The sequence below is a fragment of the Arachis stenosperma genome, chromosome 3 (assembly GCF_014773155.1).
Source record: "Arachis stenosperma cultivar V10309 chromosome 3, arast.V10309.gnm1.PFL2, whole genome shotgun sequence".
Classification (NCBI taxonomy): domain Eukaryota; kingdom Viridiplantae; phylum Streptophyta; class Magnoliopsida; order Fabales; family Fabaceae; genus Arachis; species Arachis stenosperma.
The window spans coordinates 118,196,001-118,218,669 of record NC_080379.1 but is presented as its reverse complement, the minus strand read 5'-3'; the positions used below and the strand labels follow the sequence as shown (position 1 = coordinate 118,218,669).

At 40.1% G+C, this 22,669-nt stretch overlaps 2 non-coding genes across 2 annotated transcripts; both read right to left on the bottom strand.

Moving 5' to 3' along the window:
- Nucleotides 1-2,188: 2,188 nt before the first annotated feature.
- On the bottom strand, nt 2,189-2,292 carry LOC130970910 (small nucleolar RNA R71). Its single transcript, XR_009082155.1, has one exon. It is a non-coding gene; the product is annotated as a small nucleolar RNA R71 (small nucleolar RNA).
- An 18,840-nt stretch (nt 2,293-21,132) lies between these two features.
- LOC130971497 (small nucleolar RNA R71) lies at nt 21,133-21,240 on the bottom strand. The gene has a single exon (XR_009082713.1). It is a non-coding gene; the product is annotated as a small nucleolar RNA R71 (small nucleolar RNA).
- Between the last annotated feature and the right edge of the window lie 1,429 nt (nt 21,241-22,669).

Here is a 22,669-nt window from a genome sequence, read left to right as displayed (position 1 = left end):
ATTTCAGGGAAGAAGAGGTTAGGCAAGGAAGCAACAAAATCAATAAAGGAAGCTTGAATATCACATGTGGAGTTTAAGTTCCAGTTTAAGCTTAAACTGGAACTTAAACTGCCAAGCCATATAATGCTGGGAACTATCAGTGGCGTTTAAGCTCCAGTTTAAGCTTAAACTGGAGCTTAAACGCCAAAATCATAAAAGCTGAGGAAAAGCTGAAAGTGGCGTTTAACCTCCAGTTTAACCTTAAACTGGAAGTTAAACGCCAGAAATGAGAAATGCACCAGGGAGCCATTTCCACGTTTAAGCTCCAGTTTAACCTTAAACTGGAGCTTAAACGTGTTCGACCAAAATTCTCCTCCAGGGTTGCTTTCTTCATTTCCACGTTTAAGCTTCAGTTTAACCTTAAACTGAAGCTTAAACGTGTTTGACCAAAATTCTCCTCCAGGGTTGCTTTCTTCATTTCCATGTTTAAGCTTCAGTTTAACCTTAAACTGAAGCTTAAACGTGTTCGACCATACCACCTCCAGGAGTGTCCAACGTTTAAGTTCCAGTTTAAGCTTAAACTGGAACTTAAACGTGCTTCCACAAAAGGCATCACTGGAAGTGTCTGGCGTTTAAGTTGCAGTTTAAGCTTAAACTGCAACTTAAACGCCACTATTTGAAAAGGTTTCTGGGCCAAAGATATTGCAGTTTAAGTTAGCATTTGAGCACAAAAATTAACTTAAACGTACTCTGGTATGAAACCCAATTGAATATCATGGTTTATGGGATTGGGCCTGAAGAATTGATGAGTCTGGAATTTCAATTTGTTGAGTCATGTGTCATTACTTGATTATTACTAAGTTGGCTCAATGAATGTTACAGAATTGGATCAGCAGCCTCATCAGGATTATGGATCATAAACCCAAAGCAAAAGGAAATCAGGGAAAGGCCTCAAAGCCCAAGAAACACAACAGAAGCTCAATTTAGAAAGTGTATAAATAGGATAGAATTTAAGTTAGTTGAGGACTTTTGGATCATTTTTCTAGTTTTCATACTTTTTGTAATTGAATTCAGAGCTATGACTCACTAAACCCCCTTTCATTGGGTTAGGGAGCTCTATTGTAATTCAATGAATCAATAATAGTTTTTATCTTCTTCTTCAATCTTTTCTCTTGAATTTTTGTTAGAAAGCTTCTCGATCTAATTCCATTGGTTAGTTGTCTTGGGAAAGAAACTATCCATAATTGGAATCCTTCGGAACCTTGGGAAAGGAATGGAGGATTCATGCTAGAGAAGCTTTCTCACAGTGAATTGGATTGGGGTTTGGATGGATATTGTGACATGTAATCCTACCAAATTGTGGTTCATGAAACTGTGTGGTATAATTAGTGATCGAGCGTCATCTCTTCTTATGAACATTTAAACCAAGGGATTGGGAATTTGTTTGTTTTTAGAGAGAATTGGTGAGCCAAGGGATTGGGATCCAATCATATAAGATTGCCAAGCAAAATTCAATGAACGCATTGGTTGAGGAAGGGATAAAAATGTTTTGATTCGGAGATCTCAATATCTCCTGAAACCCAATGAATTCCCCATTTCTGATCTACCACTTTCTCTTTACATTCTGCAATTAAATTCATGCAATCACCCCGATCCCTTTTTAATTTCAGCAATTTAGCTTCTCGCTCTTTAATTCATGCAATTTTGAGGGAAGAGAGTACTGGGAGAAGAAGAATCTGAAGGAGAATCTGAGGACAATTTTGAGGAAGCTCTAGATCTCAACATGGATAGAGAAGTTCACAACCATGAGAGAGCTGATGGAAACAATGCCATTCCCGAGAGGAGGGTTCTTGGTTCATACATAAACCCAACCTCTGGGAATTGTGGTAGCAGCATTCAGAAACCACCCATTCAGGCCAACAATTTTGAACTCAAACCACAGCTAATATCACTGGTGGAGAATCATTGTTCATTTGGTGGGAGTGCTAATGAAGATCCAAACCAACATCTCACAAAATTCCTGAGAATTTGTGACACTGTGAAGTCCAATGGAGTCCAGGAAGATGCCTATAAATTGCTCTTGTTCCCATTTTCACTTAGGGACAAGGCAGCTAAGTGGCTGGAATCATTCCCAAGGGGGAGCCTAACAACCTGGGATGAGGTGGAAAGCAAGTTTCTGGCACGTTTTTACCCCCCACAAAAGGTCAATAGGCTTCGATCTGAGGTTCAGACTTTTAGACAACAAGATGGTGAAACTCTCTACGAGGCATGGGAGAGGTTCAAGGATTTGACAAGGAAATGCCCACCAGACATGTTCCATGACTGGGTGCAATTGCATATTTTCTATGATGGACTTTCTTATGAATCAAGGAAGGCTGTAGACCATTCATCAGGAGGTTCATTGAACAGGAAAAAGACTGTGGAAGAAGCCATTGAAGTGATTGAGACAGTGGCTGAGAATGAGTACTACTATGCTTCAGAGAGACACAACACTAAGGGAGTCATAGAGCTGAACCATGTTGATACAATTCTAGCCCAAAACAAGGTGTTTGCCAAGCAACTAGCAGAGCTCACCAGGAAATTAGAAACAAATCAAGTGGCTGCAATACACACACAAGATCAAGAGGAGGTAAGCACTGAAGGAGGTGATTAGGAAGAGGCCAACTATGTGGGAAATCAACAAAGGCAACCATATGATCTACATTCCAACACTTACAACCCAGGCTGGAAAAACCACCCAAACTTTGGGTGGGGAAACCAGCAAACCCAACCACAAAACCACAAACCTTACAACCCCAACCAACATAACAATTCCACATACCAAAACTCCAACCAAAGATCATACCAAGCCACACAAAACACTTACTCCCAACCACCATATCATGGCCAAAATAATCAACCTGCCCAACCTAATCCGAACCAACAATTTCAAGATCAATTAAACAGGATAGAAGGAATGCTTGCAAATATGGGTCAGGACATAAGTGAGTTGAAAAGCTTTAGGGATGATGTGAGATCTACCTTGAGGAACCATGGTGAAAAACTCAAGAGGATGGAGTCTCGAGTAGGAGAGCTATCTCAACAGGCCCCCAAGTCAACTGCAGTGTTCCCTAGTGACACAGAAAAGAATCCTAAAGGGGAACAAAAGGGAGTGAGATAGGAAGAATGCAAGGCCATCACCATATTGAAGGAAGTCTCAGAAGAAGAAGGAATCAGACCCTCAGAACAGAAGCCAGAAATCTTGAAGGAAGGTGTAGAAGAAGCTAAGCAGGAAAGTGAAACTGAGCAAGCCAAGGAACTGCAAAATAAAGGCATGCTGGAAACATACCAACCAAAAGCACCATTTCCTCAGAGGTTAGGAGGAGGTGAAAAAGGGAAAACATATTCAAGGTTTTTAGAGACATTTAAGTCTCTCCATATCAATATTCCCTTTCTTGAGATTCTCCAGCAGATGCCTACACATATCAAGTATTTGAAGGAATTGCTGAGCAAGAAAAGAGTTTTGAAGGGAGGACAAACTGTAATAATGAACAAAGAATGCAGTGCCCTCATCAAGAAGGACATAGTCTCTAAGAAAACAGACCTAGGAAGTTTTCATATCCCCTGCATCATAGGGGAAACAAAAATTGACAGAGGATTCTGTGATCTAGGAGCTAGCATAAATGTGATGCCTCTGACTTTTATGAAGAGGCTACAACTGAATGAGGTGAGATCCACTGATGTAATCATACAACTGGCTGACAGAACTCAGAAGCAAGCTGAAGGGGTAGTTGAGAATGTGCTGGTGAAAGTGGGAAATTATTTCTTCCCCACAGACTTTGTCATTTTGGACATGGAGGAAAGCTACCTACACCCTATCATTCTGGGAAGGCCATTTCTAGCCACTGCTAGAGCGCTCATAGATGTAGAACAAGGAGAGCTAATTTTGAGAATACATGATGAACAGCTCATTTTCCATGTTTTCAAACCTGCATCTGAGCCTGAACCAGAACCTGAAAAGCCTAAGGATGATAGTAGCCATCTGTGTTTGGAGGAAAGCAATCCAGCAGCTGAAACTCTGAAACAGTCCTTGGAAGGCAAACAAGAATTGCAAGAGTTAAAGCCACAAAAATCAATAGAAACAGCTCAGAAGGATCCTCCTGGCATAAGGGTCAATGAAGAAATCCTCAAGAGAGAGGGAAGAATTGTAAAGAAATTGCCAAGAGGGTGGAGAAACAAGAAAATTCCCACTGAAGGTTTCTCTCCGGGAGATAAAGTGATATCAAGTCATTATCTGCCAATCCCACCTGGCCTCAAAACCATTCCTTCCCAGCTCCCTCAAGTGTTCACAATCAGGAAAGTTCTTTCTATGGAACATTTGGAAATCATGAATGAATCAAATGGGGACGTTTTCATAGTGAGAGGAGAGGACATCAAGCACTACAATCCACCCTAACAAGGGACAACCGTCAAGTTAGTGACGTTAAAGAAGCGCTTCATGGGAGGCAACCCATGTTTTAGTATCCTTACTCTTTATTGTTTTGCTTTGCATCTAATAAAGCATGGTTTCTTATGCATGAACTTGAATCCTCAGGACAACTGTTGATAAGGTGCACTAAACATTGCATGTAAAATACAATTGGTCTCTAAGTTTAGTGTGCCTGAAGGCACCCCAAATCTTATTCAAATTGTATTCAATCTTTCATTCAAGGTGCACAACCAAACATTAAGTTTGGTGTTCCTCTTTGAACACAGTTAATGAAAAGCAAGAAGTTCCTCTGGATTTAGAAATTCATGACAAGTATACCATTTGCATGTTTTAATACTTTGATTTCAATTACTTTAGGTAGTAAAATTGTTTAGGATCAAAGAGCCAAAGTGGTCAAAAAGAGGCAAGAAGCAAGAAGAAGCAGGACCCCAAGAATCAAGAAGAACCAAGCAACAAATGAGAGGTGGTCTTGTTCCTTAATAATCAAATAATAGTTTGTGAATTGTCTTTATGAGCTTTCTTTCATTTTAAGTCATTTAAGTTTTATGTGAAATTTCTAGTGTGTTTGTCTGTTTACTGCTTTGAATAAAGTGAATGTCTAGATGTTTGGATATAACTTCACCTTCTTAAACAAATGCTTGCCATGCTTGTTCTGTTTCCAAAAATAAAAGAAAAGTTTGAACAAAAGTAACTTGGCTCAATTAGTGACAAATCAAGTAGAATTAAGTGGTGGTATGCATGCTTGATTGTTTAGTCAGATCACTGGAAATTGAGTGTAGAATTATCATTTTTGTGTAGAAGTTTGAATACTGTCTATGGATCTTGATGAATAAATGTCTTTGGCCATGAAAAAGAAAGAAAAAGAAGAAGAAAAAGCCACTGAAAAAGGGCAACCAAAAAGCAAAAAAAAATTGAGAAAATAAGCTAGGCACCAATGGTTTGAACTTCTGAGACAAATGCTTGTGGTGTTTATGTATTAAGGATATGCTTGGATGAATAGGTTCTGAGGAGTGTTTCAACACTTGGTAACTTGGGTTAACTAACCCGGGATTATCAACCAAAAGTCCATTATCAAGAGCAACCTAAATACAAAACATTTAGTCACACAAAGAGGTGCTGGGCACCAATGTCTCAAGAAGAAATGTGAACTAAAATGCCTGTAGTGGATATGTGTAGTGCACTGATAAGAAAAAGAAAATGCCAAAGGCTTGTGCAACACATGACACTGAGCAAACAAGGAGCAAAGGAGCTCTAAGAAAAAGAAAAACAAAGAAGGGAAAAGTGCCAAGGACATAAGAATAACAAGAGGCCATAGCAGTGTTTGATGGATGCAATGAAAAAGTGATAATCTTACCTGATAAGAAGGAAAAAGTGATGCTGCAACTTTCTGCATAAAACCCTTCTGATGAACTTCAAGTGCTTACTAATATAGCCAATGTAATTGCTTTCTGTTTCATACTTTCTTCTCAAATAACTCAGGACTTGCTTAGGGACAAGCAAGTATTAAGTTTGGTGTTGTGATGCCAAGGCATCTTAGGCTAGTTTCACTAGCATTTTTCTATTAGTTTTAGTTGTTTTATGCATTTTCTTGAGCTTAAAGTAACCAAGAATGGTTAAATGAATAACAAAGCAATGAACCATCCAAACAGTATGATTTTGATGCAAATTCCATGAGTTTTTAGTTATATTACTTGAATGCTATGAATGGAAGATTTCTCATGAAATTTTGCAAGACTTTGATGCAGTTGTTTGGATGATTTCAGGGAAGAAGAGGTTAGGCAAGGAAGCAACAAAATCAATAAAGGAAGCTTGAATATCACATGTGGAGTTTAAGTTCCAGTTTAAGCTTAAACTGGAACTTAAACTGCCAAGCCATATAATGCTGGGAACTATCAGTGGCGTTTAAGCTCCAGTTTAAGCTTAAACTGGAGCTTAAATGCCAAAATCATAAAAGCTGAGGAAAAGCTGAAAGTGGCGTTTAACCTCCAGTTTAACCTTAAACTGGAAGTTAAACGCCAGAAATGAGAAATGCACCAGGGAGCCATTTCCACGTTTAAGCTCCAGTTTAACCTTAAACTGGAGCTTAAACGTGTTCGACCAAAATTCTCCTCCAGGGTTGCTTTCTTCATTTCCACGTTTAAGCTTCAGTTTAACCTTAAACTGAAGCTTAAACGTGTTCGACCAAAATTCTCCTCCAGGGTTGCTTTCTTCATTTCCATGTTTAAGCTTCAGTTTAACCTTAAACTGAAGCTTAAACGTGTTCGACCATACCACCTCCAGGAGTGTCCAACGTTTAAGTTCCAGTTTAAGCTTAAACTGGAACTTAAACGTGCTTCCACAAAAGGCATCACTGGAAGTGTCTGGCGTTTAAGTTGCAGTTTAAGCTTAAACTGCAACTTAAACGCCACTATTTGAAAAGGTTTCTGGGCCAAAGATATTGCAGTTTAAGTTAGCATTTGAGCACAAACATTAACTTAAACGTACTCTGGTATGAAACCCAATTGAATATCATGGTTTATGGGATTGGGCCTGAAGAATTGATGAGTCTGGAATTTCAATTTGTTGAGTCATGTGTCATTACTTGATTATCACTAAGTTGGCTCAATGAATGTTACAGAATTGGATCAGCAGCCTCATCAGGATTATGGATCATAAACCCAAAGCAAAAGGAAATCAGGGAAAGGCCTCAAAGCCCAAGAAACACAACAGAAGCTCAATTTAGAAAGTGTATAAATAGGATAGAATTTAAGTTAGTTGAGGACTTTTGGATCATTTTTCTAGTTTTCATACTTTTTGTAATTGAATTCAGAGCTATGACTCACTAAACCCCCTTTCATTGGGTTAGGGAGCTCTATTGTAATTCAATGAATCAATAATAGTTTTTATCTTCTTCTTCAATCTTTTCTCTTGAATTTTTGTTAGAAAGCTTCTCGATCTAATTCCATTGGTTAGTTGTCTTGGGAAAGAAACTATCCATAATTGGAATCCTTCGGAACCTTGGGAAAGGAATGGAGGATTCATGCTAGAGAAGCTTTCTCACAGTGAATTGGATTGGGGTTTGGATGGATATTGTGACATGTAATCCTACCAAATTGTGGTTCATGAAACTGTGTGGTATAATTAGTGATCGAGCGTCATCTCTTCTTATGAACATTTAAACCAAGGGATTGGGAATTTGTTTGTTTTTAGAGAGAATTGGTGAGCCAAGGGATTGGGATCCAATCATATAAGATTGCCAAGCAAAATTCAATGAACGCATTGGTTGAGGAAGGGATAAAAATGTTTTGATTCGGAGATCTCAATATCTCCTGAAACCCAATGAATTCCCCATTTCTGATCTACCACTTTCTCTTTACATTCTGCAATTAAATTCATGCAATCACCCCGATCCCTTTTTAATTTCAGCAATTTAGCTTCTCGCTCTTTAATTCATGCAATTTAAGATTCCGCAATTTCAATTTCTTGCCATTTACGTTTCCCGCCAATTTTACATTCCGCAATTCTCATCTAAATCTTGATTCCGCTCAACTAGAACACACTTCTAATCCGAATTGCTCACTCAACCAATCCTTGTGGGATTTGACCTCACTCTATTGTGAGTTTTTACTTGACGATAACCGGTGCACTTGCCAGAAGGAATTTTTGCCGATCGTGCAATTTCCTAAAATCGAAGCATCAATGGGTTCTTTTCTTAGCTCACAAAAATAATGCGTTCTATGCATTCTATTCTCTATGTAAAAAGATTCAAAATGAAAAAGATTTGAAAATTGTCCATATAAGAAGTGATCATGGAAAAGAATTTGAAAATCAAGATTTTGAAATCTTTTATGATGAACTTGTAATTTCTTATAATTTTTCATGTCTTAGAACCCCTCAACAAAATGGGGTTGTTGAAAGGAGAAATAAAAATCTACAAGAAATAACTAAGGCACTGCTTTGTGAAACTGAAATTCCTAAATTTTTATGGGTCGAAGTAGTAAACACAGCTTGCTATATCCAAAATAGAACAATCATTAGAAAAGGGTTAAAGAAAACCCCTTATGAGCTATGGAAAAGAATTCCTCCAAATCTTAAGTACTTTCATATATTTGGATGCAAATGCTTTGTGTTAAATAACAAAGATAATCTTAGAAAATTTGATCCAAAATCTTCTGAAGGTTTATTTGTTGGATACTCAACCACTAGTAAATCTTATTAGAGTTTACCTCAAAGAACATAGAACTATTGAGGAATCCATACATGTATCTTTTTGTGATACTAACTTAATACCAACTACTGTCTTAGATGATGATGCAGGAAATGAAGCCGAGGAGGGTCTACAAGAGAATAAAAAAAATGTCAAATCATGTCCTTCCATGGAGAATGCCAGTTCTGAACCAGCTTCTCAAGATGAAGGAGACATTTCTGTCTTGTCTCCTAATGAAGCCAGAGAATTCAGAGCAATAAATGAAGCTGAACCAAGTCATAGCCAAGCCAAAACCTCATCTCAAAAGCCTAGGGAGTAGAAGTTCTTGAAGAACTACCCACATGAGTTCATCATTGGAGATCCATTCCAAGGAGTCACTACTAGATCCTCAAGCAAGAAAGAGGAAGCCAACAATGTTGCTTTCTTATCCCAGTTAGAACATCAAAATGTGAAACAAGATCTAGAAGACCTAACTTGAAACAAGATCTTGAACTCTTGGGCTTCAATTTAGGTGGCCTTTGAGTCTTCAATGTTTTAATTTGTGTTGGATTATGTGTTGATTTTATTTGATATGCTTGTATTTGGGCATTGTTCTTCAACCTTTGTTTGGAGGAGGTTAGTCTTCAACTTTTGATATTATGCCTTTTCTTTGGCTGATTTGAATTTTAAGTCATATTCTAACAACTTTTTAGGTAGTGTTCTCATAGGGAACCTTTTCCTTTTAGTTTGTTTGGATGATTTTTTGGTCTTCTTCCGACTTGTGCCTTTGCTTTATAGGTAACATCCTTTGTTAGGGCTTGTACCTTCTAGCTGAGCATTTTGACCTTTAGGTTTTTCGACCTTTCTTGGCCTTTTAGTCAGATTCCAAACAACTTTTTAGGTAGTGTTTCTATAGGGAACCTTTTCTTTATAGTTTGCTTGGACGACTCTTTGGCCTTCTTCCGAGTTATGCTTTTGCTTTTTAAGTAATGTCTTTTTTTCTAGACTTTGTACCTTTTAGCTAAGCACTTCTGCCTTGGTTTTTTAACCTTTCTTAGGTCTTTGCAAGATGTTTTTGTCCCTTTTCAGTGATCCTTTCATTGGTCCAACTTCTCTGTCGGGCCTTCTTAAGTTATTTTTAGTAATCCCATTTTTAGTTAGACCTCGTCAAGTCACTTTTTCTGGGTTATTTTCTATAACTTCTTGCATTAACTTGCTTCTATCGCTTCACCTTGCCGACCTCTTTGTAATCGGGCGATGAATTTTTGCGTTTTATGAGCGTAGTTTAATGCGTCTTGGTAGGAAACTTTTTAGGGAATTGATAACTTTCATTCAAATAATAAAGAGATAAAGATAAAAGTAAAAGTGTGTACATATGAGTGCTTACACTTATAGATCGGGCAGTTTTTTATATCTTGGCATGACGCCTCATTAAAAAACCTTTTCAGGAAAAGGAGTGCGCCTTGACCTAAGATCTTTACTATTTTCTAGCTATTGTACCTTCTTAGGTTATAGGCATGCCATGACCTTGGTAGCTCTTGCCCTTCGAAGTCGGACACCTTATAATAACCTTTCCCCAGTACCTCTGCAACTCGGTATGGTCTTTTCCAGTTGGCTGCTAGCTTCCCTTCTCCTGACCGACCTATTTCGATATTATTTCGGATTAAGATGAGACTGTTGGTGGCGAAGCTTTGTTGGATTACCTTCCGATTATACCTCAGAGCCATTTAACGCTTTAGGGCTTCCTCTCAGATCCAAACGCTTTCCCGGACTTCCGGAAGTAGGTCGAGCTCTTCCCTTTGAGCTTGGGAGTTGGTGTCTTCGTTGTAGAGGATCACTCTAGGAGATCCTTCTTCTATTTCCGTGGGAATCATTGCCTCCATTCCGTAAGCAAGTCGGAATGGTGATTCTCCAGTAGTGGAGTGTGGAGTTGTCCGGTATGCCCATAGGACTTGCGGGAGCTCTTCGGCCCAAGCTCCCTTGGCGTCTTGTAGTCTCCATTTTAACCCGGCCAATATGACTTTGTTGGCGGCTTCCTCCTGTCCATTGGCTTGTGGGTGTTCTACCGAGGTGAACTGGTGCTTGATTTTCAAATCAGCCACCAGGTTTCTGAAGCTTGTGTCGGTGAACTGAGTGCTATTGTCTGTGATAATGGAGTATGAGACCCCAAACCTTGTAACAATATTTCTGTACAAGAACTTCCGACTTCTTTGGGCAGTGGCATTGGCTAAAGGTTCAATTCGATCCATTTGTGAAATAGTCTATTTCTACAATGAGAAACTTGACTTTTCTTGATCCTTGAGGGAATGGTCCGAGGAGGTCGAGTGAAATAGTCTATTCCTACAATGAGGGTGAAGTGACACAAATCAGTTCTTCGGGTGGTGCGATGTGAAAGTTGGCGTGCTTTTGACAAGTGTGGCATATTTTGATGAACTCTGTTGTTTCCTTTTGCAAGGTTGGCCAATAAAAGCCAGCTTGGAGTATTTTTTTGGAAAGAGCTCATGCCCCGGGGTGGTTGCCGCACATGCCACTGTGGACTTCCTAAAGAACTTCCCTTGTAGCGGAGGTCGGGACGCATTTTATGAGGTATGTAGAGATTCTTCTCCTATATAGGACGTCGTCACTATGGTGCAGTACTGCCCTTCTCGTACTAGCCTTTTTGCCTCCTTCTTATATGCGGGGAGTGTTTCATATTTGAGGTAACTGATTATGGGAGTCATCCACCATTGGTCTTGGTCTGATATGCTTAAGACCTTCTTTTTCTTTCGAGGATGACGGATTTTGTAGTGTTTCCTAGATGAGGCTTCTATTATTGTCCCTTGGTTTGGTGCTGGCTAGTTTTGAAAGGGCATCAGCTCGGGCATTTTGTTCCCTGGGTATATGTCGGACCTCATATCCCCTAAATTATCCGAGCCGTTCTCTGGTTTTTTCTAGTTATTTTTTCATGGTGGAATTCTTAGCCTGGTAGATCCCTTCTATTTGCGAGGTGATTACCTGTGAATCGCTGAAAATGGTAAGTTTCTGAGCTCCTACCTCCCTAGCCAGCTTCAAACCAGCCAGTAGGGCCTCGTATTCAGCTTGGTTATTTGAGGCGGTAAACTCGAACTTTAATGAAAGCTCAATTTGGGTTTCCTAATCACTCTCTAAAATGACGGATGCATCACTCCCAATTTTGTTCGAGGATCCATCTACGTAAAGACTCCACTTTGTGGGGGTGCCCGGGGTGTTAGTGTACTTTGTGATTAAGTCGGCCAGGTACTGAGACTTGATAGCCGTCCAAGCTTCATATTTAAGGTCAAATTCGGATAACTCGACTGCCCATTGTAGGATTCTTCCAGCTAAGTCTGTTTTCTGTAAGATTCCTTTTATGGGTTAGTTGGTTCGTACTTTGATGGTATGAGCTTGAAAGTATGGTTGGAGTCGTCGAGAAGTAAGTATAAGGGCATAGGTAAATTTTTCTATCTTTTGATAGTTCAGTTCAGCCCCTTGCAAAGCCTTACTGATGAAGTAGATAGGTTGTTGCCTGTTTTTGTCTTCTCTTACCAGTGCCGAGGCTATCGCCCGCCTTCCTACAATGAGGTATAGAATTAGTTCTTCACCTTCCTTAGGCCATGTTAAGATGGGTGGTTGCCCAAAAAATGTCTTGAAGTCTTGAAAAGCTTGTTCACATTCTGGGGTCCATTCAAATCTTCTTCCTTTCCTCAGTGTTGCGTAGAAAGGGAGAGATATCAAGGCCGATCCAGCTAGGAATCTAGACAGAGCCGCTAATCTTCTATTGAGCTGCTGGAACTCTTTGACACAGGTCAAACTTTTCATGCGAAGTATGGCTTGGCACTTATCCGGGTTCGCTTCAATTCTCCTTTGGGTGAGCATAAAGCCCAAGAATTTGCCATCTTCTACCGTGAAGGTGCACTTTGTGGGATTAAGTCTCATCCCATGCTTTCTTATGGTGTCAAACACTTCAGTGAGGTCGGGTAACAACGTTTCCTCTCTTTTTGTCTTTAACAGCATGTCATCGACATAAACCTCCATCAGCTTCCCAATGTGATTGGCAAAAACTTTGTTCATTAGTCTCTAGTATGTAGCCCCAGCGTAGTTTGAAGGGCATGACTATGTAGCAGTAGTTTGCTTTTGGGGTTAAGAATGAGGTTTTCTCTTGGTTGGATTGATACATTGGGATTTGATTGTATCCCAAGTAAGCATCCATGAAGGAGAAGTACTAACACCCTGATGAAGCGTCAACTAGTGTGTCTATGTTCGGGAGTGGGTAGGGATCTTTTGGGCATGCTTTGTTGAGGTCGTTGTAATCAGTGCACATTCGCCATTTTTCATTTGACTTCTTGACCAATACTATATTGGCTAGCCATAATGGGTACTTTACCTCCCTTATGAACCCTGCTTCCAACAAGGCTTTTACCTGCTCCTCTACGGCTTGCGACCTCTCTGGGCCGAGCTTCCTATGCTTCTGTTGTACTGGCCGAGACCCATGATATACGACTAACTTATGGCACATTAGTCCGGGAGCAATACTGGGTATGTCGGCGGCCTTCCATGCAAAGAGGTCGGAATTATCCATTAGGAACTTTGTTAGCAGCTCCTTTAGGTCTCCTTGTAGGTTTACCCCTATGTTTGTTGTTTTGTCTCGAGTGTCTCTGATTTGAACTTCTTCGGTCTCACCTTCTGGTTGAGGGCGGAGTTCCTCACGAGCCTGGATTCCCCCGAGTTCTATAGTATTGGTTTCCATTCCTTTGGGGTCGCCTTTAAGGTTCATACTTTCGTTGTAACAACGTTGCACGAGTTTTTGGTCTCCTTTTATGGCACCGATCCCTTCTGTAGTTGGGAACTTCATGCATAGGTGTGGAATGGAGACCACCACGGCGAGCTAATTTAACGTTGTCCGACCTATAAGGGCGTTGTATGCGGAGCTCACATCGACTACGATGTAGTCTATGCGCAACGTTCTAGACCATGTTGCTTTTCCAAATGTTGTGTGCAGTGGGATGTACCCAAGTGGTTGGATTGGGGCATCTCTGAATCCAAATAAGCTATTTGGATAAGCTTTGAGCTCTTTCTCTTGTAGGCCGAGCTTGTCGAAGGCGGATTTAAACAGGATATCTGCGGAGCTTCCTTGGTCTTTCAACGTTCGGTGAAGATTGGCGTTGGCGAGTATGATGGTAACGACCACAGGGTCATCATGCCCCGGGATGATGCCTGTTGCGTCTTCTTGAGTGAAGGTAATAGTAGGGAGGTCGGGTGGCCTGTCCCCCTCTCTGACATGATACACCTCTTTGAGGTACCTTTTGCAGGATGATTTAGAGTCTCTTCTCCTACGAATCCTCCATTTATCATGTGAACATGTCTCTCAGGGGTGTGAGGGGAATGTTCACCCGCTCTATTGGCTAAGAACCAATTTAATCTCCCTTCTCGTGCCAATTTTTCTATGACATTCTTTAGGTCGTAGCACTCGTTGGTAGAATGCCCGTAGATTCGGTGGAATTCACAATACTCTGTCCGACTTCCTCATCTCTTGTGTTTAATCGGGCAAGGTTAGGGGGATCTTCTCAGTGTTGCATATCTCCCGGTAAACATCCACAAGAGACACCCGAAGAGGAGTGTAGTTGTGGTACTCTCTGGGTTTCTCAGTAGGTTGGTCTTCTTTCTTCCTAGACTCTTTATCCTTGTCCCGAGGTGTGTAGAGGAATCCCATCTTTGAGGTTTCTCCTAAGCGGAAATTCTCCTCCATATTAATGTATTTTTCTACTTGTTCTTGAACCTCGTTGAGGGATGTTGGATGCTTTTTAGATATGGAGCGACTAAAGGGTCCTTCTTGTAGGCCATTGATGAGACCCATGATGGCTGCCTCTGTTGGAAGATTTTGTATGTCTAGACATACTTTGTTGAATCTCTCCATGTAACTGCAGAGGCTTTCCCGATCTCCTTACTTAATCCCTAGCAGGCTTGGAGCATGCTTGGCTTTGTCCTTCTGGATGGAGAATCTAGCTAGGAATTTCTTGGCAAGGTCATCAAAGCTTGTTATCAACCTTGGCGGCAAGCTATCGAACCACTTTATTACTGTCTTAGTCAAAGAAGTCGGGAAAGCTTTACAACGGATTGCATCTGAGGCATCCATAAGATACATCCAACTTCTGAAATTGTTGAGATGATGGCTTGGATTGGACGTACCGTCGTACAGGGTCATGTCAGGGGCTTTGAAGTCCTTTAAAACTTTAGCTTTCATGATCTCTTTTGTGAACGGGTCTTGGTCCTTGTGGTGGCTATCTTCGCGGCTGGATCGAGTGGTCTTAGTTTTGAGGTCGGCTTCGAGCTTTAGGAGCTTGTCCTCCAGCTCTCGACGCTGTCTTGTTTCTATCCGGAGGTCTCCCTCGGCCTCTCGCTGCCTTTCAGCTTCCTGTTCGAGTTGATTAAGGCGATCATGCTGTTGACGGATTGCATCCATAATTTCTGTGTTTGGGGTTTGCTTGTCTTCCTTGGATTGAGGTGTGTCCTTTGATGCAGCATCCGTGTTTTTAAGCGGCATTCTATCTTCCAGACCAGAGTTGTGATCGTTGTTAGAATTGTCTGCCATGACGGTGGAATGACTTCCAGGTTCTCCGAAAATGACTCCAATGTTCCGAGGGTTACCTGAAACTGAAGGTTGATATCGGACGAGATCTTCTGTGCTGGTTGGTGCTGCCGTGCCTGATCTGTCAGAGTTGGAGGTGCTGTTGATCCTTGATCACCAAGGGGTGGTGGTACCTACAAGAGACTCTGATACTTAAGTTAGCACGGGCTTTAGGCAGGTTTTTTTGTAGAATTGGAGTGTGTGTTATACTTGGGTGCTCTAGTGTATTCATAGTAGTGTCGAGTGACCTCCCTTGAGATAAGTTTGTTATCTTATCTTATCTAGTTGAGGTCATTTATCTTTTGACCCGCTTTGGTCCTCTGGTGATTTGGCCGAGCTATTTAGGAAGAGGTCGGTGACGAGCCAACCTTTAAAGAGGTCGGTTGTTTGTGCCTTCGTCCAACCCGGATCGTATAGCTCGGCCTAGGGTATGAACAGATTGAGAATTGGAATTTCTATCCTTATTGTCATTATTAATTGTGATGGTAATTGCCCTTTTGCTCTCACTTAGTTAACCTCTAACAATTGAAGGAATGTCAAGTGAGGAAAATCAACTTAAGTTCACAAGTCCTAATCAAAAGCTGGATTTAGTGAAGTGACAATCGGATTTCTATCGGTAAAGAATTCACAAATAAGTTCGCGTTGTAAGTATAGTTTCTAAACCAACAGAAAATCCTTTCATACAAAAGTTTTGTTTGTCACTTAAGCAAACCCAATAAAAATAAATAACCGAAGTATTCAAACCTCGGGTCGTCTTCTCAAGGAATTGTAGGGAAGTATGATTTATTATTGGTTATGGAAAAAAGATATATTTTATTTTGCGTTTTTAAAATAAGGAACAAGTAATTTAAATGATAAGAAAAATAAATTAATAATTAGGAAAACTCTTGGCAAGGTATGAGAACTGGAATTCCTATCCTAGTTATCCTTATCAGGTGTGATGAAATTAGGTTTTAATCCCGCTTAGTTATCCCTTGTTAAATAAAGGAAAGTCAAGTGGACTAATTAAATTGATCCTCAAGTCCTAGTCAACTCTTGTGGATAGACTAGCTTTAGAGTGATCCAAATCAATTAGCAATTGCCAATTTCAACCACTGCTGAGTTTGATAACTCAAGTGTTACCAATTAATTAACCAAATCCAAAAGGAAAAATAAATCATAAATAGAGTAAAATAATCATGAGTCTGAAATATCTCAAATTATATTAATTAAGAAAATCCTAACATGAAAAGTTCATAAGCCAATTTGGCAACATAAATCAAATACAAATAAAAGCATTAGAATAAATAAAAGCAAGAAAGGAATAAAATTAAAGGAACATTGAACCTGATATGAAGAAGATGAGATAATTCTAAAATTAAGAAAAATTCTAAATCGTAAATCCTAAGAGAGAGGAGAGAACCTCTCTCTCTAAAAACTACATCTAAAAACCTAAAATTGTGAATTATGAGTCATATCAGTATCCCCTGAGTCTCTGCATGTTCCCTGGCTTTATTTTGTGTTTCTGGGCCAAAAACTGGGTTAAAATGCGGCCCCAAATTGCTCCCAGCGTGTTCTGTTAATTTTGCAGATCGTGCATGTCACGCGTACGCATCATTCACGTGTGTGCGTCATTCAGCGTTTTTCCTTGCACGCGTACGCGTCGTCCACGCGTTTACGTCATTCGTGGAGACTCCAATCCACGCATTCGCGTCAAGCACGCGAACGCGTCACCGTGATTTTCTCCAATTCGCGCGGTCGCGCGAGCCATGTGTCCACGTCGGTGTTCGCTAGTCATCTCCTTAGTTTCTTGTGTTCCTTCCATTTTTGTAAGCTTCCTCTCCATTCTCTAAGCCATTCCTGCCCTGTGAAGTCTGAAACACTTAACACACGGATCACAGTATCGAATGATATAAAGGAGAATTAAAATACGTAATTAAAAGATCTCTAGGAAGCAAGTTTTCAACCATAGAACTAAACTAGGAAGGAATTGTAAAATCATGCAAATCATATGAATAAGTGGGCAAGAATTTAATAAAAACCACTCAATTAAACACAATATAAACCATAAAATAGTGGTTTATCAACTTCCCCACACTTAAACATTAGCATGTCCTCATGCTTAGCTTAAGGAGATAAAATAAATGAGTAGGGAAAAGGCAAGACTCATGCAGTGCAACCTATGAATGTGAATGCAACTACATGCTAAAACGTCTCTATCTACTTGGTTAAAAGCAAACAAATTCTCCAAGACAAATACAAACTGGATTTCACTAATTCAAATTATAAAATAAAATACAAATAACTTGCAAGAAGAAAATAGCTCATGAAAGCAGGGAACAAGGAATCGAGCATAGAACCCTCACTGCAAGTGTATACACCCTAATCGCTCAGGTGTTTGAGGTTCGATTTTCTCAATTCTCTACTAATCTTGTTATGAGCGGATAATTTATACGCTTTTTGGCATTGTTTTTAGTATACTTTTAGTAGGATTTAGTTAGTTTTTAGTATATTTTTATTAGTTTTTAGTTAAAATTCACTTTTCTGGACTTTACTATGAGTTTGTGTGTTTTTCTGTGATTTCAGGTATTTTCTGGCTGAAATTGAGGGACCTAAGCGAAAATCTGATTCAGAGACTGAAAAGGACTGCATATGCTGTTGGATTCTGACCTCCCTGCACTCGAAGTTGATTTTCTGGAGCTACAAAAGCCCAATTGGCGCGCTCTTAACGGCGTTGGAAAGTAGACATCCTGGGCTTTCCAGCAATATATGATAGTTCATATTTTGCCCAAGATTTAATGGCCCAAACCGGCGTTCAAAGTCACCTTCAGAATTCCCAGCGTTAAACGCCGGAACTGGCACCAAAGTGGGAGTTAAACGCCCAAACTGGCATAAAAGCTGGCGTTTAACTCCAAGAAGAGTCTCTACATGAAAATGCTTCAATGCTCAGCCCAAGCACACACCAAGTGGGCCCAGAAGTGGATTTTTATGTCTTTTACTCATCTTTGTAATTCATAAGCTACTAATTCTCTATAAATAGGACCTTTTACCATTGTATTTGATATCTTTTGATCATGTTTTTATGATTGAACCCTCTTTGGGAGGCTGGCCTCACGGCTATGCCTAGACCTTGTTCTTATGTATTTTCAACGGTGGAGTTTCTACACACCATAGATTAAGGTGTGGAGCTCTGCTGTACCTCGAGTATTAATGCAATTACTATTGTTCTTCTATTCAATTCAGCTTGTTCTTATTCCAAGATATCACTTGTTCTTCAACTTGATGAATGTGATGATCCGTGACACTCCTCGTCATTCTCACCTATGAACGTGTGACTGACAAACACCTCCGTTCTACCTTAGATTGGGTGAATATCTCTTGGATTCCTGATACACGACGCATGGTTGATCGCCTGACAACCGAGCGCTCGCCTGACAACCGAGCCAGCCATTCCGTGAGATCAGAGTCTTCGTGGTATAAGCTAGAATTGATGGCGGCATTTAAGAGAATCCGGAAGGTCTAAACCTTGTCTGTGGTATTCTGAGTAGGATTCAATGATTGAATGACTGTGACGTGCTTCAAACTCGAGATTGTGGGGCATTAGTGACAGACGCAAAAGAATCACTGGATTCTATTCCGACATGATCGAGAACCGACAACTGGATAGCCGTGCCGTGACAGGGTGCGTTGAACATTTCCACTGAGAGGATGGGAGGTAGCCACTGACAACGGTGAAACCCTTGCATACAGCTTGCCATGGAAAGGAGTAAGAAGGATTGGATGAAGACAGTAGGAAAGCAGAGAGACGGAAGGGACAAAGCATCTCCATTCGCTTATCTGAAGTTCTCACCAATGAATTACATAAGTATCTCTATCTTTATCTTTATGTTTTATTCATATATCACCCATACCCATTTGAGTCTGCCTGACTAAGATTTACAAGGTGACCATAGCTTGCTTCATACCAACAATCTCCGTGGGATCGACCCTTACTCGCGTAAGGTTTATTACTTGGACGACCCAGTACACTTGCTGGTTAGTTGTGCGAAGTTGTGTTTATGCCATGGTATTGAGCACCAAGTCTTTGGGGCCATTACTAGGGATTATTTGAGTTGTGAAAAGTAGTGATCACAATTTCGCATACCAAGTTTTTGGCGCCGTTGCCGGGGATTGTTTCGAGTATGGACAACTGACGGTTCATCTTGTTGCTTAGATTAGGTATTTTTCAGAGTTCTTAAGAATGAATTCTAGTGTTTCAAGGTGATGTTCTTATCATCACCAAAGCTGATTGATTCTCATCAATTTAGCTCTTGAATGCAATGTCCTGCTGAAGCTTGGCTATCCATGTCTAATTCCTTTAGACTAATGCTTTAGACTAACATTGCATGATTCCTGGAATTCTCATTAAGAATTTTGATACCTTTACTTTCTTTTTCCACATAATTTTCGAAAAATCCAAAAAAATTACAAAATCATAAAAACCAAAAATATTTTTATGTTTCTTGTTTGAGTCCAGTGTCTCATTTTAAGTTTGGTGTCTTGCATGCATTGTTTATTTGATCTTGGTTCTATTTCCAAGTCAATAGTACAGGGAACTGAAGATTCAGTACATGCAGCAGAGGAATTACACAGAAAAAGCTGGGCGTTCAAAACGCCCAGTGAAGAAGGGCAGACTGGCGTTTAAACGCCAGCCAGGGTGCCTGGTTGGGCGTTTAACGCCCAAAAGGGTAGAGCATTGGGCGTTAAACGCCAGAATGTGCACCATTCTGGGCGTTTAACGCCAGGATGGCACAAGAGGGAAGATTCTGTTTTTAATTCAATTTTTTTTCAAGTTTTCAAAGTTTTTCAAAATCAAATCTTTTTCAAAATCAATTTCTTTCTTTTTTTTAGATACTTACTAACAATTAATGATTTGATTGAACATTTCAAGTATGTTGCCTTTTCTGTTGAGAAAGGTTTAATGTTTGAATCATATCTTTTCTTGTTAGGCAAGTCATTAATTTTTAAAATCAAATCTTTTTAAATTGTTTTTCAAATCATATCTTTTCAATCATATCTTTTTGATTTCTAATTTCAAATCTTTTTCAAAAAATCACTTGATTTCTTTTCCATTCTTGGTTTTCGAAAATCAATTAGTGTTTTTCAAAATGTTTTTAAATCTTTTACTTAATTTTCGAAAAAAAAAACTCTTCCTCTCTTCTCACATCCTTCTATTTATGGAGTAACACTCCTCCTCAATGCACAATTCGAACTCTATCTCACTAAGTTCGAATTCTTCTACCTCTTCCTTCTATTTTTCTGTTCCTCTGACACCTCAAGGAATCTCTATACTGTAACATAAAGGATTCCATATTTTCTTGTTCTCTTCTCTTTCATATGAGCAGGAGCAAAGACAAAAGCATTCTTGTTGAGGCTGACCCTGAACCTGAAAGGACCTTGAAGCGAAAGCTAAGAGAAGCTAAGGCACAACTCTCTGTAGAGGACCTAACAGAAATCTTCAAAAAAGAAGAACCCATGGCAGCCGAAAATAACAACAATGCCAACAATGCAAGGAAGGTGTTGGGTGACTTTACTGCACCTACTCCCGACTTCTATGGGAGAAGCATCTCTATCCCTGCCATTGGAGCAAAGAACTTTGAGCTTAAGCCTCAATTAGTTTCTCTAATGCAACAGAATTGCAAATTCCATGGACTTCCATTGGAAGATCCTCATCAGTTTTTAGCTGAATTCTTGCAAATCTGTGACACTGTCAAGACTAATGGGGTTGACCCTGAGGTCTACAGACTTATGCTATTCCCTTTTGCTGTAAGAGACAGAGCTAGAATATGGTTGGACTTACAACCTAAAGACAGCCTGAACTCTTGGGAAAAGCTAGTTAATGCCTTCTTGGCAAAGTTCTTTCCACCTCAAAAATTGAGTAAGCTTAGAGTGGAAGTCCAAACCTTCAGACAGAAGGAAGGAGAATCCCTCTATGAAGCTTGGGAAAGATACAAACAATTGATCAGAAAATGTCCTTCTGACATGCTTTCTGAATGGAGCATCATAGGTATTTTCTATGATGGTCTCTCTGAACTATCCAAGATGTCTTTGGATAGCTCTGCTGGAGGATCTCTTCATCTGAAGAAGACGCCTGCAGAAGCTCAAGAACTAATTGAAATGGATGCAAATAACCAATTCATGTACACTTCTGAAAGGAATCCTGTGAACAATGGAACAAATCAGAAGAAAGGAGTTCTTGAGATTGATACTCTGAATGCCATTCTGGCTCAGAACAAAATATTGACTCAGCAAGTCAATTTGATTTCTCAAAGTCTGTCTGGAATGCAAAATGCACCAAGCAGCACTAAGGATGCTTCATCTGAAGAAGAAGCTTATGATCCTGAGAACCCTTCAATGGAAGAGGTGAATTACATGGGAGAACCCTATGGAAACACCTATAATTCTTCATGGAGAAATCATCCAAATCTTTCATGGAAGGATCAACAGAGACCTCAACAAGGTTTCAACAACAATAATGGTGGAAGAAACAGGTTTAGCAATGGCAAGCCTTTTCCATCATCTTCTCAGCAACAGACAGAGAGTTCTAAGCAGAGCCACTCTGACTTAGCAACCATGGTCTCTGATCTGATCAAAACCACTCAAAGTTTCATGACTGAAACAAGGTCCTCCATTAGAAACTTGGAAGCACAAGTGGGACAGCTGAGCAAGAAAATTACTGAACTCCCTCCTAGTACTCTTCCAAGCAATACAAAAGAAAATCCAAAAGGAGAGTGCAAGGCCATCAACATGGCCGAATTTGGAGAGGAAGGAGAGGCAGTGAACGCCACTGAGGAAGACCTCAATGGACGTCCACTGGCCTCCAATGAGTTCCCTAATAAGGAACCATGGGAATCTGAGGCTCACACTGAGACCATAGAGATTCCATTGGATTTACTTTTGCCATTCATGAGCTCTGATGAGTATTCTTCCTCTGAAGAGGATGAGTATGTCACTGAAGAGCAAGTTGCTAAATACCTTGGAGCAATCATGAAGCTAAATGACAAGTTATTTGGTAATGAGACTTGAGAACGAACCTCCTTTGCTCACCAAAGAACTGGATGACTTGTCTAGGCAGAGATTACCTCCAAAGAGACAAGATCCTGGGAAGTTTTCAATACCTTGTACCATAGGCACCATGACCTTCAAGAAGGCTCTGTGTGACCTAGGGTCAAGTGTAAACCTCATGCCTCTCTCTATAATGGAGAAGCTAGGGATCTTTGAGGTACAAGCTGCAAGAATCTCACTAGAGATGGCAGACAATTCAAAGAAACAAGCTTATGGACTTGTAGAGAGTGTTCTGGTAAAGGTTGAAGACCATTACATCCCTACTGATTTCATAGTCCTAAAGACTGGGAAGTGCATGGATGAATCCATCATCCTTGGCAGACCCTTCCTAGCCACAGCAAAGGCTGTGATT